Genomic DNA, 15216 nt, shown 5'->3' on the forward strand with positions numbered 1-15216 from the left:
CAGAGTACACCAGTAACTAAGTTTTTTCACAAGTTATTTATCAATCTTTCAACACATCACCACATTTTTCCTATTAAAACACACAGAACTATCACCCAGGAGCTAGCAAAAATGGTGGCATTTTACTCCTGTTCCCAAAATGTGGACTAAAGTACCCGTGACCTAGAAATATAAAGTGCTTTTTACTGTATATAGTAAGCATAAAGGGTTTCAGACTGCAAGATGTACAATTGCTTCATCACAAAATGAGTAGAAATGTTTAATTTCTGCAGAGCCTGGTCATTATTTGTGAGCTGTGTAACATGAGGAGCCCTACACAGAATTTGCCTCTAATTAGTAACTACATTAGTCAGTTGAGAAACAGGATTTAGAAAGCCTTAAAAACATATTATTTGCAGTGCTATCATTCCCCCTGTTTTAAACAGGAAAAGATTAAATTAAGAGACACAGGTACACAATGGGGACCTTACCTTTTACTTCTCTGCCCGGATGCACAGTCTGAGAAGTGATCTGTCCTCTAAGACAACAAGAAAATATATTTTCTGGTTTTATGCAGACAATTTATTTTTGTGATCCTAGAGATCCTCTTTTTTCATCAGGTATTAAATAAAGCACTTTCTGAGGAAGATGAATGTTCTAGTCAGGCTCTTAGTGGTTGAATAGGAATTGCAGTTTAAGCAGGGCAAAGGCAAAGCTTGAAGTTTACTTACATTTCTACTACACCCTCCTAGAAAGTAGGTGCAGTCTTCTATCTCTTTATAGAAGTCTATCTGTGTATCTTTAAAAAGGTAAGTAGATATTCTCTACTTCCTAAACACATATGATTCACTGATTAAAACACTAGTTTTCAAGCCCTGGAATCTGACTGGTTTCTCTTTTTTAAATCTGGTGTGTTAGAGGCTAAGCTGTTGTAAGGAAGCATGGAGGAGCTATATTTATTTGCATCAGCTAAATATCTCATTTGTCAGCATTCTGAACAGGAGCAGTCTGCAGATCGGTGTATTTTCCCTCCATATTCACAAAATGAAAATGAATTGTCCCCCCTCCAAGGCCCCTGTAGCATCACCAGCCAATGCTCCTCGACGGCCATGTGAGCACCATCAGTGTCACACAATGCAATTTAAGTGGAACACCAATGGATAAGATCTGCATCTCCACAGAAAAGCCCATGGGAAAGGAACTTATTTTTATAAATTAAAGCACATAATTTGGCATTCTTAATAAGCTATATGGTTTTGTTTTTTTAGTTTTAAAATTTTGGGCTGTATGACTAGCTAAAAAAAAAGTCTATAATGAGGATTAACCTGGAATAGACAGGATAAAATTTTTGACTGCTTTGTATCAAAGCCAGTTGAACCCACCAGGAACTTGAGGAGTAAACAAAAAACCTTAGTCTAAACATTAGAGAGAATGAAATTCAAACATTATGATATAAACTCATTTTACCTGTAAAAGTCCTGCAATGGATAACAAAGGTATTTTAATGCACCCATCATCCTCAGTTTTTGCTTTTGCCCCCTCTTGCCTACAAACTTGAAACCTAAAAAACAACAAACTCAGTGGTGGGGAGGGAAGGAGAATTGCTGCCACAAACCTGAAAATTTAATAAGCATGAAAAAGCATTTTATGATTCCAGTCAATCTTAAGCAATACGACCACAGTACATGTCATCACATATAGTGACAGAGTAGAGTCAGGGGCTTGTGTCACCCAGAAAGGAGAGAGGAGGATCCTGCAGGGCTGAGCTTTGCACTCCCAGAGGACGTGGCTGCCCAGGCAGCTGCTCCCCTGGTGTGGCTTCCTCAGAGTCCAAAGCTCTGTGACAGTTATCCCAAGAATGGTGAATGTGGTTAGAAGCCAAAGCTACTTTTCCCTTCTGAGGACATTATTTTTGTTGGGTTTCACGCTCACTGTGGAAGGGTTTGCTTTACAAAATCACCTTTTTCTTCCATTGATTTCCTGGCTGCTTTGCCTTCCTGAGGTTTTGTGGAGTAGAAAGGATCACGTAGTACTGAGTTACAATAAACAAGACCGGGAAAAGGACTCTGTATGACATTAGGAGGCAGAACATAAGCTGATTTTTTAGATCAGGCAGTAAAATAATAATACAAAAAAGCAGATTAGCATAGTGAAGTATCTTTTTGTTCATATTTTCTTATTCTTAAAAAAATAAAACTATTTTTCAGGTTTTAGAAAAGAAGAAAAAATCAAAGTAAGGAATGTTCTCAGCATTCCTGAAACAAGTGATTCTTCATATTACTACTTTTTATGGGAGTGACTGTCAATCATCAATCTTCAAAACTGTCATAAACACCCACACATGCTATTTCAAAGATACCTAATGTAGGATATATAATACCATATTTCAAGCTGGATTCAAAGCTTTTCATCTATCTAATAGTTAGGAACAAGGAAAAACACAAACATCAAATGAAATTAAATGTATTTGTTGATGCTAACTGCAAATATTAATTTTACAAAAATTAAGTCTATTACACATCCATTTAAAAATCATTTTTTATGTCTGGATGATGATAAGAATCCTGAAATGACTGCATCCATAGAGAACCACTGATCCAAGCAGCTGATCTGCCAGACAGGACCAATATTAAGGTGCATATCATGGCTTACAAATTTCCTCATTTCCTGAAGAAATCAATAATCTTTCACAGATTTCATCCCATTGTGACCCAATCTCAGATACTCATCAAGAATTTATAATCCACAGAAGCAGGGAGGGGAAATTCCACAAAGTCTTATTTGTGGAAGACACTCCTCCCCCAAAACATCAGAAATATTCATCACAGCTTCTAGACTTTTCCAGATTCTGTTAGCTAGGTAGATTAAAGACAGAAAAGATGCACATGACAGATTTGTACCCTGTTTTCAAATTATTAGGGAAAAAATCAGCAACAGTGTACTTGGAGGTGCACAAGGCAATAAATTGTAGCTTCTTCATGCTGTAATTGAACCAAGAGAGAAACACTGGGCAACCAAGGGACCATTGCAAGGAAGTCTACACAATCCCAGGATAATTGCTTGGAAAGAACATGGACAGAATGAAATAAGGAGAAATTGTGAAGTGCTTTGCTCCTTGATCATCTTTGATGTTTAGAGGACCAGATAGTGTTTCATCCAATCCAGAAACTTTACACATTACTGCAATGACTGTTGGTTGATAATTAAATGGACCACAGTTGGTTGACAACTAAATGGACTAACAAAGTTCATCAGACAGCCCGAGGACATGGCCACAGGGCACTGAAAATGTTCAGAGCTTCCCTAGAGGGGCTGGTGATCCCTCACTGTGCTTTGTTCCAGCAGGTCAAGGACCTAACAGGATACAACCAAACCCGAACCTGAGGCAAGTGGTGTGTTAATGCTAAAGAAAAGGAAACACAAATGCAAACAAATTTTAACCTACCATTCTCTTGTCACATCCCTTAGGTGAAAAAAGCACAACAGTGGCTGAGGAGCACAAGAATTGCCAGCAAAAATGTGTGAGGAACAGCTGGCCTTGCCTCCCTGTGGCTGGGGCAGGTGGCAGGGCCACACTGGCATCAAGTGCCTCTCCCTGCATGGGTCCTCCCTCTGAGCTGGCAATTTAATGGAACTTCAGGCCCACTAAGAAAAACTGCATATATTTCTCAATCTCAGCTCCAGCTTTCAAATGAGTGCATTATTTATTCATTAGTACTACATTCAAAGTGCTGTTTCCCTTGTTATTCGGTGAAATAAATGAAAGAATAGTGATATCACTCTAAATCCCAATTTACAGCTCTTGCAAGCCCCAGATGACTGTATCATAAAATTCTCCTTACCCTCCCCCTCTCCACTCCTTTCTGCCTTGCATCTGACTGGGAGAAGAACTGCCCACTGCAAGGAGCTGAAGCCTGAATTGGTGGCCTGACCTAAGCAGAGGAAGTTACAATAACGATCAACAGATTCCAAATGGGAGTAAGGTCAGTCCTAGACTCAACTCTTGGATCAGAGGATTGGACTCTACATGTAAGATGCACCTGCAGATACATTTTTTTCTCTGGGGAAAGACTGGACAGAGAAAGTAAAGCATTCTGGACTGTACAGACACAGGGCATATATGTGGAGAATATTTTCAATTTCTTGTTCGCATAGTTGTCTAATGAAAACCAAAATATTTATCTAAAAAAATGTAGACTTGATTAATTCCTAAATCATGATTTTGATTTTTTCTTTGGGAGACACACCAAAATATCCCTGGTTCTCATGTTCAGCTGAGCTCCTCATGACTGTAACACACAGTTCAGGTTTCATAAGCTTCCTCTGGCCAAACTTGCAAACTTGATGTTGTAAGAAATAGAACAAAATAAAGGGAGATGAAATAGTGGGAGGTTTTCAAATCTGATAGGTTTAGAACAAGCTTCAAATTTTATGTTCAGTTACTGGCCTTTTATAATAATGGGAGAAATCAAGCTTTGGCTATCCAAAAATTCAGCTCATACTGGCTTTGGGGTCCTAACCCCTGCTACTTTTGACACATCATACTTATAAGGAGGATCTTAACCTCAAATTTTTAATACAACAGACTAATAAGATTTCAAAAGTTTTCTAAAAATCTATGATTAAAAAAACTATGAATCCTAAGCCCCATCTGGAGATTCTCAGTATCCTATCTGTTGCACACTTGAGACACAGCAATGTGGAGATATGGGGGGATAATTTTTCAAAGGGCTGTAGCTACAGCTGTTAAGCACCCACTTCTGACCCATTTCCATAGTCACTTAAACTCCAAGGAGCCCTACATGCCATGGGAGAGCAATCCTTAAAGGCAATATTATCTATCACCTCTCACCTTTCAGTCCCCTTGGAGCTGCTATTGACTTTAAAGACATTCAAATTACTTTAGTACCAGGAAACTTAAATTTTTTCTCTGCCTAGGTATTCAGGCTCCCAGGAAATAGCAGATGCTTGGCCCAGGCAGATGTGTGTGTGTAAGGGTATGGGAAAGAGGGAGAGCAGAGGTGTGTAAGGGTGTGACAGACTGGGAGATGGCTCCTGCCCTTCACAGAATGGTTTAAACACACCCAGCTCCCTTCTAACAGGCAGGAAAATACCAGCACTGGCTGCTCAGGAGAGGAGACACAAGTCACTGTGACTTGAGAGGAGGATCTAGTGAGACAAAAGCAAATTTAGTCCTTCCTATTTGAAGAGCTAACTCAAAAGAGGCTAAAGTAGGCAGAGTTAAATTAAACCAAGGTCAGAATGTAACCATTCCTAAGACAGATTTAGGCAGCAAACCCCAAACTGCTTGAGGATACAAAACCTAGTACTTTATCTGGAAATCTAACATGCACTATCTGGCAACAGCATTGTTTCAATTATGAAACAATTCACATAGCTGACACATGCAATGAAGCTTGCTACTTGCCTAGTACATCATTTAAGGTAAAAGAAAAGAGGGTATGTTTTATCATGGTCTTTCATATCTTTGTCTATTGTTCTGCAAGCCATTTGCATACCTAAAGGGAAATGGCCTTTTTAATTTCTTTCCCCTCTCCTAATCATCTGAGGCCTATTTAGAAGTGTTCTGTATCCTGTAATCAGGCAATTTACACAGTGTGCACCCTTAGGGTACAGCCATTACAAACAAGCTGAAAAACTCCTTTACAATAAATGATTTAGCATGGGAAGACACCATTCATAATTAATTTTTTTCTGTTTGTGTTGGCAGATGGTCTCAGACATTGAAACATGGCTTATTGCCCATACCTTTATTCCAAAGAGAAAAGGGCAGCCTTAGAAGAAAAAGAGAAATACCTTTCTTTCCCAATGCTTCACTTTGGGAAAAAAACCCATGCTCTCCAGCTTTTCATGGATTTGTGCATGCTAAAGACTGGATTCAAAGTTTGTGGAAGTCAAAGGAAAATAAACCCCATTAGCTTCTGACTAGGACCTGAATTAAAACCACAAGGAAAATATTGTCTTGAAGGACAGTGTGACTTTTCATTCCATTATTTTCCATAAGGGTTATTTCTGAGGCAGCTTAAACAGACATATTGTGGAGGTGGAGTTGAAAATTATCAGCTTTGGATTTCTGAATGCTGAGCACTCACTGAGGCAGCAAATAAAAGAGAGTTCTGCCACTAGCCACATTTTAAAACACACATTTTCCTGCTTTCACAGAAGGACAGCTGATGACAACTTCATTCTCCATTTACTCGTGTATTTGCTCACTGTTTACATGTTGCTTTTCAGTACTTTAAAACAACTTCTGATGCACTTCTGAGTTGCTGGCATCACTGCAAACTCCCCCAGACTGAGAAACCAGCCAAGCAGTCTGTCATTTTAGTGGCCCGTGCCAGGATTTTGTTGATGGTGATAGGATAGTCCAAACTACTACACAGAAAATTCCTAATTTAAGAGAAAATAGACCTTTCTGTGTCATGACTCAGAGTACTCTGACTGTCCTTTTTGCTCCCTAAGAAAAGAGCCAGCTGCATTTCTATAAGTGATTCTCTAGAATGTGATCTAATCAAGTCTCACTGAAGTCTGCAAGGTGTTGAGTGCTGCTACTGAAACCCAAACCCACTGATTGCCCATTCAGGATGGTCTGTTTGGATTTACACAAACACCAATGCAAACTCCTCAAGGCATGCCACAGAGGTTACAAGATTTTTATCTGAAAATGCAGTTAGCTTTAGCTGCATCTCATATTTGTGGTAACTAGTCCTGCCTTTACTGCCAGGAAGACACATTTACCATAACCTCCTAGGGGCAGCAGCAGATAATCCAGGTGAGCTGGGCTGTTTCCAAAAAGATGTACATTATGTACTTTGGGCAGGGGCGCTGCACAATGATTATCCACAGCCAGAGAACACTCACCAGGTCTCCATCCATAGGCCTTACAAAATTCTTGTTGTTGACTTCAGGTAACCCTCCTCTGAAAATGTAAGAATCAGCTGGTACTAACACCAACAGGCATTATCTGCTAGGTAACAGTTTCCAGAGGAAAAAGAAAACGGGAGCATGCCATCTCCAAACACTTTCCTGCCCTCTGAACGTGATGCTCAGCATTGCCTGACCTGGGGGCCAGAGCCAGGGATCACCCAGGGCCCTGCAGCCACACACAGGCACCTCCAGGCAATGGACTGGGGGAATGAAACTGATACACACTTGCCACTCTGCTAAATCTTACTGACTTCTGCTTTAATAAGGGCTTGGGGATCGCCAGAGTTGCTTAATGTTGCTTTGGTCTTCTCTTTTTCCCGCTGTGCCAAAGCCTACTTGCCTGACAGATGTGTTGAAATGCCAACAGGAAAGCTGTTTTCACTCCAATCTCAACCTGGCTCAAACCATCAGTTTTACCACCACATTACAAGGATTTGTGAAAGTCAAGCAGTTTCATCTGATCTAGAAAAAATAAAGCTTTTGAGTTTTCAAGTTTTGTCATTTATCTTGTGTCCTAACTATCAGTCCTATGTCAGCTGAGAACAGGAAAAAGCTCTCCAAAAAGCTCCAGTTCCAAAGAAATAATCATCAGTTGTTAAAATGGCATTGTTCTCTCTGCTATGTAGAACAATCTGGATACTAGCAGACAACTAGGAGACTCTGGATGTGCCACTGGCCCAGAGAAAAGTACTTTCATAAAACCAATCTGCTTCCTTCAGATGAATGCATTACTCTCACTGTTTCCTGCAGCTGATGCAATACATGTTTCTGCCTTTCTATGAAATTTCAGCAATACCTGTATTCATAATAACTGCTACTGATCCTCAGAATGAAAACACGCTTATTTTATTAATTGGGCCATTCTTGAGGCCATTAAAAGGTTGTTTTTTGAGCCCTTCATTATGTATTCCATAGAGATGGTAGCCAAGGTGTCTTTTTCCCTTTCCTTTCACCCACAGAATAGGACCTTTCTCTTCTCTCTCTTTCCCTCACTGATAGACACTTAAAATTCAAATTACAATTATACTAGACCATAAAAATATACAGGTAAGGCAGATGTTGTGAGCAAGCTACTTGACAGAACCTCTTTATTTGTTTGGGTGACTTAATAAACTGCAGAAGCTGAGGTCATCAAAACCTCTCAATCATGTTGCAGTCTAGTGCCAACAGCTGTAACAAAAACTGATGATGTAAAACATGTTAAACATGCCAAACCCAAGTTTCAGACAAGCCAGCCTGTAATGGGACTATTTTCTTCTTGAACATTACACAGCAGTGTGCTCAGGTTTATTTATGCTGCTTTTAATAGGAATAATCAGAAACCCTGTTTCACTTGCTCAAGGCTGAATGCAAAGACTGTTTTGTCGTGAAACAAACTTGAGATCTATATTGCTTTCAGATCTGGTTAGGCAGAACACAGGTACTAAAACTGGATCTTAGAAATTGAGTTTCATCTTTTGCATGAGAAAAAAATCTTTTCTTACTAAAAGATATTAATTGTTACAATGTTGGGGTGAGAAAGAAAAAATAAATTTATCACCTCCACCATTTTCTGCCTCTTACTTTACAACCTTATTTCAGTTAGTCAAGAATTCCATAAAAAACATGAATTGTGCAAAGAAAAACAAAAAAGATCAAAATTGATTGATCAGATGAAACAAAAAGGTCTTAGGCAGGATTTCGGATTGTGAAAAACAATCTACAGGCAGAACACGTACAAATTGCTACATAGGTAAAGGATATTGCAGAATATTAGGGAAATAAAGTAAATAGAAAAGAGAGTAGAGACAACTCTACATGGTTTTCCTGGGACACCACTGTGGCAAAGCCGAAGGGTCAGATTCCAACATCTAACGCACAGCACGTACTGCCACACAAGTCTAAAAATTTCTGCTGACACTCGTAAATTGCCACATGTTTGGATTTCCAACAAGATCTCACAACAAGCTGTGTTACTGCAAGTCATTATTTCCTTTGGGGGAAAAAATGTCTCTAGTGATGTTAAAAGTCGTGGCAGGATGTACTATAGTGTCAGGAGAGCTCACTGGGGAGCATTCCTGCCTCAAGGCCAGGAGGTTGGATATAAATTCTGCACCTGGTTAGGGGCTGGGGGGAATGGGCTAAAGTTTATCTCAGAACTGTAGGGAGTCAGTGGTAGTGGACAATGCCCCAGTGGCAAATCCTGAGAGTGAAGGCAGGCAGAAGCAGTGCAAGATTCCCATGGCTTACACATTTCCCAACTCTCCTGTATGGAAAGTGCATCTGAAAGGTGCTTATGCAGCATTTGCCTTTTCAAAGGTACACACTAAGCTATAATGATCTTTAGAGATTTTCCTGAGAGAGACCCATGTTAATTAGTTGGTTTTAATTCCCCAAAATCAGATACCAAAGAATTGTAATATTTTCCCAGAAATACACGGTTTGTATCCATTGGGTTTTTCTGGAATATGGAATCAGAGAAAAATAATGAGAAAGCCTGAGTCCAATTGTTGATTTTTTTTGTCCAAACTGATTCCAAAGATGCTTTATATTTTAAGATGTTAATTAAAAAATTATTATTCTTATATGGAGAAAAAAACCAATAGAAGGTATTAATCTGGAATGGCTTAAAACTCAATATTAACAGCCTACACAAAGCTAATATCTTGCCTGTTTGTCTATGACATTGGCTTAAGAACACACGGACTTATGACATATTTTCGTTTTTCTCTTCCTGGTGATGCTTTGCTTCAGTGGCCTAAGGTTAGAAGGCAGCATACAAAACTGTTACTGAATTTTCCCAAGCTTGAACAGAGAGAAAAGGGGAAAAGTTTGAGCAACTTATCAGTGCTTATGATAGATAAGAGGAGGCTGATAGGTAAGATAGATAGATAAGAAGAGGTTGACTTTCTTACTTTAAATGTTTTTTGAGTTCCTTAATAGAGTAGAAATTAAGCATCTTATTATCCTGAAGTGATTTTTGTCTCCATAACTCTGCTGCACTTAATTGTGCAACCCTGGAATGGGACATAATTTAGCAGGACTGTCTCAGTACAAAAACCTAAAATTATATACTTTTGGCTAATAAAAACCAGTCTTTCCTGAACAGGCATTCAGAGGTTTGACCTTTAACTACATTGAAAGTAATCCAAAGTATTCTGAATTTATTGGACTTTGGAAGAGCAGTTAAGAGGTCCCAATTCAGAAAAGCCCATTTTAATCTTAATTTGAACCATGATACATATTTAAACTTTAATCAGGCAAGAGTACAATGCTACCATCAATGGGGTTGAGAATGGGAGGATTTTTGACTTGTGTTGGTGTGGCCTGCTCTTCACTGCCTGATGCTCCATGGTTACTCTGATTTAGTGGTATTTCACACATAGTTTTTCAGCAGATGGAAATAAGAAGAAAAGACAAAGGACACAGTCTAACATTTCATGAAGTAACCTTATGAAAGTCTTGACAAAAATTTTGGAAAATAAATATGCACTCTTTTTGTTTTCATAAAAGTGATAATGTGCTTTGCAACAGGGGAATTTTTTTAAAAGAGGATGGGAGGCCATGGCAGATTGACAATATTGTGAAATGATCTGCCACATACATAAATTCCTCATTTTTTATGAAATCCATAAAATATTGACAGCAAAATTTTGACTTCAGCTATGCAGATGTAGATGCTGATATCTGTAAAAAGAAGTCCAATAAGATTCTTATAACCGTCTTATGTTCACAGGAACTAAGATTATACCATTGTTTGAATGGAGAATAATATAATGTCTTTATATCTTTAAGTTTGCTTGTGTTTTTTTGTCTTCTTCAGTTGAGAGGTGGAAAGAAAACATGTTTTTTAACAATAATATTTGCACAAACCCATACACAACTTACACACAAATATATCTAGAACAAATATTATTATTTTTCAAAATGTACCAGACTTACAATCCTAGATCTCACTCTTCCAGAAACTTACAGCCTTCCCTTATGTTCATGAAAATGTCACTTAGTCAATTACGTCTTTATAAAAAAAGCAGATGCATAGGAGTAAGAAAGGACTACTGAAATAAATGGGGAGAATGCCAAACCTAGTAGCATCTCTAATTTTAATTTACCTAATAGAACTCAAAATACAGTGAATCAACCCCCTGCTCAGCATAAAACAGCTCACCTTACTGATGTGAATGGAGCTATGCTGACTTACATCTACCTACACAGCAACCCAAGACATGTAAAGGGGAAATTCTGATCCTTGATACATTCCAGCAACTTCCATCACTCCAGATACGGAACCTTGTCATATTGTGATTTCTGAAAATTTAACCATCTGGAGGAGGCATGTGAAAATACTGATTATTTTTTCTTGTCAGATGACTTGTTCAGAACACAGAAGTGAAATAAGTTTCAAAAAAAAATCTCCATAAAAAGGAAGTTTATTTTGGAGAAATTTGGAAAGAGAAAAAAATAATTAGGCACCTAAGGATTATTGCTCAATGATATTCCAGATGGAGTTTAGGCTGCTTTTGTTCTTTTAAGCAAATAACATTTAAATACTCCATACAAAAGAGAAGCCTAGGGATGTTTCATCACAAAGTAGTAGAGGATGTGGGGTAACACAGTTCCTTGAGACATGAGAGTCCTTAGTTCGGCCCCTGATGAATTCAGTGTATGGGCAGAAATTTGGGCTCTTCTGATGTATGCTTGAACTCCTGTGATGTGAGAAGGATTCCTTCTCTACTCAATGTTGACCATGTTGACTGTGCAAAATGAAACATACGTCAGAATGAAAATCAGGGCACACATCATCTGGTGGAAGGGTGAGGAGACCCCTTGAAAGACAGGAAGACTGAGATGTGCTTGATCCAAGGCATCTCATGGCATTTATTTGGTAAGAAGACACAGTCTTCAAGTAGTTGGGTGATCTTTGCCTTTTATTTCCTTGGCTTCCATTACAATGCACAACCCCAAAACATTTTGAAATGTCAAAACAGTTCATTTGACATTTTCAAAATGAAGCATTTCAACATTGTGTTGAAAACATTTGTGAGTTTTGTCTCTATTCAGACTGTCAGATAGTTTCAACCACTCTGAACCTTTTCTCAGCAATAAATGCTACCCTGATTTCCTCCCCCCACTCCTTAGCTTTTTATTTTCAAATGGCTAAGCCACAGCTCTACTGATACTTGGTAAAATTTTTGTTCTGCTTTACTTCAAATGGTAATTTTAAGTACAAGGCTTCCTGTAATCTGCAATGCAACAGCCTGCTTAGTCAACACCAATCCTGTGAATGTTTAGGAGACCCTATGGTGTTTAGAAGGAAACAGGATATGTAACATTCTGCTAATTGAATAAGACAGCTTTTATTACTAAGCAGCGTCTTTCCATTTCCCACTGAAGTCAAGATATTTACATACACCTAATGCTTCTATTTACAGGCTATAAACAGCCAAGTCATTGCAATGCAATTATTAATTGCTACTGTATTTGCATGGAAATTATTAAGTAGTTAATATTTTAAAGGAAAGAGCAGCAGCTAATTTTGGCCTCAAAGGATAATTTGTCCAATGACATATTTCCTAGACCTCAGAAATAACAGACATAAAATGACAGGCTTACACTGGTATAAAATTACTAAAACCCAGAATTTTCAGTAACCCATTTCTATATGTTTAGATGTGCAATTTATATGAGCCTTAGATGTAGGTTTGAACGTACAGTAGAAAAGCATCCTGAAATGAAATGGTTGGCTCATTCAGACCCACTGAAATGGACAACACAAGTTTCAAGGAATCTCTGTGATCTTTTAGTCAGTGTTTTCATTCAGAGACAGAGGAGGAAGGCCAGTGTTGTACCATATCACATCAGGAAAATTGCTCTAAAATGTATATTCTGAGTTATTATCCTGTTTTGAATGTGTAGAAGATGCAATGATATTAAAATACGTCTTCCAAGCTCTACTAAAATCTTAGAATGCTAAGTAAGAAAAAAAAAGGCAGACTCAGTTTAAATTATGACATAGAACTGAATATACTGAGGCCATATAACTAGCTGGAAAGACAAATTAAAACTTATCCTGAGTTAAATGTTCTCCTGATTTTAAGGAGAAAGTTTTGGCCAAGCTCAAATACAAACACCTGCTTCTAGACACAGAGCTGACTTTCTGCCTTATGCCAAATGTAAACATTACACCATGTACTAACTGTAGTAGAAATGAAAGTGCATGTATTTTTGACTTGTAAACAGAAATGGCATTAATAGCTCTTTAAAGACATAACCTATGTAAAACTATGAAATTTTTAAACCAAAAACTGTTTTTCTAGGGAATGAAATAAATAATAACAAAGAAGAGGTCGCCATTACAGCTGTGTGCTAAAGCACAGTGAAAACAAAAGGCAATTTCACAATGTTCAAAGCACTGGGTATTTAAAATCCTAAACTGAAGTAACAGTAGCAATTTCCCTATCATCTGCTTAAGCTTGAGTGCTTCACAAGGGTAAGGAAAATACATTTAATTACATTTACTTTGTTAGTTACTATGCATTTTATTGACTTTTTTATGCTGAAATCTCATGATCTATCCTGTAAGGAAATATTGCAAATATGACTTGTGCCTGGAAGTCACTGAAGAATACATGAGAAGGGCTCATAAAATCTGATTCTACAAAGCCTTAGCCCCAAGTTACAGTCAACAGGCTTGGAGACCTCGCCAGCAACTGCAAATGGCAAGTAAGACATTTGTGTAACTGAATTGTACAGAAACATTGTGATTCTCAAGGTGAGTGTGATCACTCCAGAGCTTCAGTGAGGCACAGAGTCAGTCTTAGCTGTTTGTGGGATCAAGATCTGACATTGCCACTGGCATTTTCTCCAGAAATTTACACTGCTCTGGGTGCTCTGAAATCATTATTCAGAATATACACTTTGAAAATAAAATTCAATTTGCTAACACAATTCAAGGGCCTGTTAAATACTCTCCTAAGTTTCCATCTTCAAAGAGAACAAGAGAGTTCAAAGATTACAAAGAAAGGAAACAAGTTACATTTCAAACTACCTGTGAACGAAATTTAAAGCTTGTTTTTAAGCTTGTCTTGTCATCATTCATTAACTTATTTGCTCATTCAAATCCTCAAGAGAGTAAAACTCAAATCCTGACAAAGTCACTACACCAGACATTATTTTAAATTTTGCATGTGCTGCTCAAAGACTTGTGCTCAGAGCTGCAGGAATATGTCTAATCTCAGAGTTAAACACGGTGCAACTCCTACCTTGACTGGTAACTGTTAGTAATACGAGCAAAAGACATTGCACTGCTGGTGCCAAAGCTTTGAACAAAATTACTTCCTTTAACACACCGCCACCTTAATTATGTGCTGGGGAACATAAAGCAGGTCAGACAATTTGTACTGGGACATCATAATTCCATCAGTATAATGCTGACATTGCTAAAGATTTATGAATGGAATGTCGCAATTATTTTTTTAGTAAACATATCAAGTTTCACTTAAGGGGGGGCTGGAAGTACTAATTAGCTTTTTTGTTGGGTGGGGTTTTTTGCAGTGTATCATATAAGATGTAGGGAGCAGAGGGTGGAAGGGAAGGATCTGTGACAAAAAACAAGCACACACAATTTATGTATGGCCTGTAATTCAAGCAGATGTTCTTATATAGGGGCTGCAGGGATTAAAGCCTTTCTGCACATAATTCTATTTGCTAACTACCTTCTGTCTGCACAAACCTTCCAGCCTATGACAGAGTTTTGCTAAGCCACATTTCTTTAAAAGCAAAGAAGAACAGTAGACAAACAATCTTAAAAATTTCTGTTGTTAAGTCTTAGGGTTTTGCAGTTTGACTGGTTTTAACCTTTAAGCAGCTGGGCGATTCCACTGGATTTATTATAACTGCATCCAACAAAATGACCTTGGTTGGCAGAGTTTCCTTTGGATATCCATTCAAACCAGCACTTGACTACTGTTGGCACATATGCACTAGTACTGCAGAAAGAAATTGTACTCATGCTAAATCTGAAGAATTGATATTTAAATAACATCCAGCTATACCCTCTTAGTGACCATGCTCAAAGGTTTGTCAAGATAAATAGGCAGCTCTAGAGAGAAAGAGGTAAAACCTTTTGAGTGGTCAGTATTGTAATTGTATAATATGGAAATACTACAACTGCTGCAAGTTGGGGGCAGAACATTCCAAAATTAATGGTTTTAACACTCACCTGACAGATACACTGCCTCCAGAATAAAAGAACTAGTGGAAACATTGAAGAATTCTAAAACTTTCACTGACAATTATTTACCTCTATCT

General features: G+C 38.1%; 1 long non-coding RNA gene across 2 annotated transcripts in view; it reads right to left on the bottom strand.

Moving 5' to 3' along the window:
- Positions 1-2499: 2499 nt before the first annotated feature.
- Positions 2500-15216, bottom strand: part of LOC310914069 — a 53147-nt gene continuing 40430 nt past the window's right edge. For both annotated transcript variants that reach the window (XR_014590958.1, XR_014590959.1), the window contains one exon: positions 2500-4311. This is a non-coding gene — a long non-coding RNA (uncharacterized lncRNA). The remainder of the gene's footprint in view (positions 4312-15216) is intronic.

The sequence above is a fragment of the Zosterops lateralis genome, assembly GCF_965231275.1.
Source record: "Zosterops lateralis genome assembly, chromosome: 12".
Classification (NCBI taxonomy): Eukaryota; Metazoa; Chordata; class Aves; order Passeriformes; family Zosteropidae; genus Zosterops; species Zosterops lateralis.